This window comes from Corvus brachyrhynchos, unplaced genomic scaffold, assembly GCF_000691975.1.
Source record: "Corvus brachyrhynchos isolate BGI_N302 unplaced genomic scaffold, ASM69197v1 scaffold3, whole genome shotgun sequence".
Classification (NCBI taxonomy): domain Eukaryota; kingdom Metazoa; phylum Chordata; class Aves; order Passeriformes; family Corvidae; genus Corvus; species Corvus brachyrhynchos.
Window position 1 is genome coordinate 12,506,154 of NW_008237619.1, and position 4,722 is coordinate 12,510,875.

Here is a 4,722-nt window from a genome sequence, read left to right on the forward strand (position 1 = left end):
GGGGAGGAAGCCGACAGCGGCAGCGGGGACTTGGAGGAGGGCACATGTGTTTCCAGCGGGTCCCCCGGCTGTGTGTCCTTCCCCAGGCGAAGGAATGTCTCAAAAAGAAAACAAAAACAAAAACAAACAAACAAACAAACAAAAAAACAAAAACAAAAACCCAAAACAACAACAACAAAAAAAAAAACCCCAAAACAAACAAAAAATCAAACAAACAAAAAACCACACCAAAAAAATCCCCCCAATAAAACCCCACCAAACCAAATATTTTCCCTCTTTCCGTAAGCCTCGGAAACACTTGCCTGGGAGGCAGACACGGAGGAAGCCTTTTAAAGAAGCTGGAGGGAGATTTTAGCAAAAGAGCCCAAGAAAATAGTGGATTATTTATAGCGTTTTAGTGAAAAGAAATGGTGCTGGAAAGGCAGGGCGATTAAAACGAATTTTGGGAACTGATGTGAGAACTCAGAAATACGTTTTCCATAGCAATAAGTGTGGTTTTACTGGCGGACAGTTTAAAGCAGCCCCGACCCCTTTTGGGTCTCTTACCTTGGGGCGCTCTCCTGTGCCCCCCGAGGTCTGCGAGCTGTGTCCGAGCACTCCGCGCCCGGCTCTGGCAGCCGAACACAGCCTCTGCAGGAACGACAAGAAACACAGCGCAGTTTCCAAGCCAATACGGCCCCTAATTGCCAAACCCCAGGGAGCAGACCCTTTAGCCAGGGGCGGGAGAGCAGCTCCCCGCGGTCCCGGACACCGCTCCCGGGACCGCCGGGATTCACGGCCCCGGCGACGGCCCTTCTCCCTGGCCCTATCCTGGTGCCCGGGAGGTTTAGGACAGCTCGCCCTCCCTCTGCCCGTCCGCGCCGGGCGGTGCAAAAGCGGTAAACACAAAGGCATTGCTGCTCCGCCGTGCGAGCGAGGAGAGAGGGCAGACCCTGCAGCGACCTTGCGGCCCCACTGGATGTGCCGGGGGAAAGGGGAGGGATGAGGGGGGCGGGAGGGACAGAGCCAACGCTGCCCCCTCGCAGGGTTCGCTGCCCCCTGCGCTGAGAAAGCTCACCCAGAGAAAACCCCCTCTCCCGAGCAGGGGGATGGAATTTCTGTTGAGCTTTTGCACCAAAATCTGACTGAGCAAAACGCATCCGCGCTGCCCCGCCGGCGCCCGGTTCCCGGGGCTCCTCTCAGCCGCAGCGGCACTGAGGCCAGGGTCCCCTCTCCCCGCGGCGACCGGTGTAAACCTCGAGTCTACCAGAGGCCTGGCCTTAATCTGGATTCAGATCCGACTCCCGACCCCCGGCCGCCAGAGATGAATGCGCCCCTTTGCCTGGTCTTTATTCCAGACTCTTACTCGCAGGGGTAGCGCCCATTAAATCCAGGAAACTGCTCCCTGGAATAAAGTGGCAGGAGCAAGGGTCGCAGGGCCAGGCCTCGGGGTTTATAAAGAAATCATTCACTTCTGCTTTCCAGTTGTCGCGGAGCGAGCCTGAAAAATATTTGTTTATATATGGAAATATTTGGGGAAAAAAGAGAAATAAGGGGAGCCGGCTGCTGGGCGGGAGTGCTGTCCAGATGTGCTGTTTGCAGGGGCTGGGCCAGTTTCAGACCCTGCTCTACAGCAAGGAAAACCTTTCCGAAGGTGCTTCATCCAGATCTAGCCCGTGGATTTACTATTATTTCTCTTTTTTTCAAAGTTAGTAATTGAAAACAATGTTAAAACCAGTCAGCGGGCGCGGGCTGAAGGCTGTCTGATAACGTGAGCGAGTGATTTACTGGGCTTTAATACAGCGTCGATTATCTTTAAACGGATCGGAGGATTTCGAGGCTGGCTCTCTAATAAGAGGCAAGTTTAAAGCAAGCACAAGTGGCCGCTTGAAAACACGAGCGAGGTGATGTTCCCGTGCTGCGCGGGGTCAGTTATTGTGACTGGGGAAAAAAACACGCCTGCAATTTATTTTTATGGTCTGCACAAACGGTATTGTTGCGTATATTAACTAATTCATAATTATACCCCTATTATGCTGTCGATTCGTTCCCCCTCCCCTTCCCCCGGTTTTCTCAGGCTTTGAGAATTGAACCACCGCAAAATATTTACAGTCTCAAGTGTTTTTAAATGGGCTTTGTTTGTGTTTTACAGAATAAAAATCTCTATTAGTGTTTAAACAAACACCATGCCAGTCTCTTAAGCCTTCCAGATGTTTGCAATAAAATGTCAGGTTTTGCCTTTGGGACTCGAAATAAAATTTAACTACCTTCACCCTGTAATTATTCTCTTAGCTCTCCCTTCCTAAATTTATCTGCTTTCTATCAGGACAGAAAAAAAATCCGATTATACACTTGAACTATAAAAAACAGCCACTACTTTCCCTCCATTTTACTAGGAATTCTCCCCCGTTTGTTTCGGCGCGTATATTATTTTTGTCTCTCCTGTTTTCGGGGCGGCAGGAGGAGACCAGGCGGAGCAGAAACACATCGGCACGTTTCCTGGGCTTAGGACAACAAAATGCCCCTTGTCCCCGGGCCTCTCCCCCCGTTCAGCCCCATCCCGGCCCCTGTGTTCCCGGTGGGGAGGAGAATCGGGAACTTAAAATTGTCCCTGAACTTCCATCAGCTCCGGGCGTCGCTTTTCCGCAGGCACCAGTCAGACCTGACTGAATTTCGGAGCCTCCCCGCGGAGCTGTTTGGAAATAGGCAATTATGATGAATAATTCAGGCAAAGCAGGTTCCCCTCGCAAACAAAGACCAAAGTCCCGGCTAGAGACCCTTCTGCCTTCTCAGCTACTGACTTGGAACAACACAGGCAGGATTAAAAGCCATGCATTTTGTATTTACCACGCCAAACTTCAGAAAAACCCGGAACGATAAGCGGGGGACTAGATGATCTCTCTCTTCATTTGCAGACTACAGACCCGCTTTGCCTGCTTGTCAGCAGGCTCGCGGAGTTTCTGCAGCTTTCAGCTCTCGCTGCTTGCGTGAAACCCGCAGATACACGCGGGCGGGCTGCTCTGCTCCACGCTCCCTGTGCGCTGCAGCCCCCGGGCACAGCCTGGGGGCGCGCCCGCCCGGGACACTCGGCTTCACACCCACGGGCGCCCCGGACCCAATCCCGGCTGCTCCTGCCGCCCGCTTTTTTATAAGATATTTATTTTTCCTCCCGCTTCTGCAGATTTTCTCCCTGACTTGTGCTGAGGTCTCTGCTGACAGGTGAATCCTCGTGGCTGTAGCTCTCGGATGGCGAGAGGCAAAAGGCAGCTCCAAGGAGGGCAGAGGCGAGCAAGACCACCAGAAAGCAGGGCTGACCCCCTTTTCCCCCCTCCCCCTGCACCCCAGAGAAACTGCGCACCGCTCGGGCTCCGAGGGTGAGGGACAGAGGTGTCTGATCAGCCATGCCAGCCTGTCCACAGTTTGCCACCCGCCTCATTACCTTCCTGACAACCTTATTTGCACACACACACTCACACCCCCGAGAAGAGGTGGCAAAGCCACCCGAAGTCGCTCACACAGGGTGGTGGTGCTGAGGAGAAGGTGGTGCTGGGCTCCTGGGCTCCGCTGCCCCCCTGCGCGCTCCCCCGGCCTCGTCTGCAGTGGGTCGCTGAGGTTTCCTCAGGCCCTCCTTCTTCCTGCCCCGCCGCTCTTTGCAGGTGGACTCGGGAGTGGTGTTAGCCGGCGAGATGGGACCGAGAGAGATCTCAAAGTGGTTCATAGGTCTGGGTTGGGTTTTTTGCTTGTTTGTTGCCTGGTTTGGGTTGTTTGTTTGGTTTTTTTTCCCCACACATAAACCACCCTGAAGGAATTTCGGAGGTCTAGAGGGTTAGGAGACCTCGGGAGCAGCAGGAAAAAGACGGCAGGGAGGCTGTACATATCTAGACAAACTCCAGGACAAGATCCACTGTCAGTCAGGGCACAAGAGCAGGTCCCGAGAAGGTCACCTGCCAAGCATCTCCCGGAGGCTGAGGGGCTCAGCTCTGCCGTGGCTCAGCACTCCTATGGTTCCGACCCCGGATCGGGACTCATATGCCTCCCTTATCACCCCACGACGCGTGGCCGTAGGAATACGAGGAGCACCGGGAAAGCTGGGCCAGAACCAGGTGTGGGGCAGCCCATGCGCAAGTCCCGGCAGGGAGATTTTAGTCTGAAAGGTGACTGTTCTCAGCAGGGCGCCTGACTATTTTTCCATGGAAAAAGAAAAAGAAATCAGTTTCACGCCGGTAGCAAACAGCATTTACACAGCAGCGCATTGAAGAGCTGCTTCTTTGCAGATACCTGCTGCTATTATAATTTGGGATAGTTTGAGGGAGTTGACGTTTGGGGGTTTGAGGGAGTTGACATTTGGGGGTTTGTTTCCTTTTTTGTTGGATTATTTTTTCCAGTCCAAACGCAACCCTCGGCTCCCAAACTCACAGGACTGAGTGCGGTGAGTGGAGAGATCAGGGCACACGGGGCCTATGGTACCTTGCAGCCATCACAGCCTGAGCTACCTCCGGGGAGGAGGAGAGGGAGAAGCCAAGCGTGCTTTTACATCCCCCGGGCCCAGGCGGGACCCACCCGGCAGCCACGTGTCCCCTTGTCCCGCTCTTGTCCCCAAGCCTCACACATGCCGAAAAAGTGGCATTCCCCAGAAAATGCTGTGGGCCTTGTGCACAATAGTTCTCATATGGGGTGCTGCAGGCGGACAACCAGCCCCTTGTTACTGAGACGGGATCCAAAGCCCACTTTTCCAGGGAGGAA

General features: G+C 53.9%; 1 protein-coding gene across 1 annotated transcript in view; it reads right to left on the reverse strand.

Annotated features, from left to right (window-relative positions):
• TBX15 (T-box 15) overlaps window positions 1-678 on the reverse strand; it is a 93,093-nt gene extending 92,415 nt beyond the window's left edge. The window contains exon 1 of the mRNA XM_017731981.1: window positions 547-678. The gene's annotated coding sequence lies outside the window, so the exon portion shown is untranslated. The remainder of the gene's footprint in view (window positions 1-546) is intronic.
• Between the last annotated feature and the right edge of the window lie 4,044 nt (window positions 679-4,722).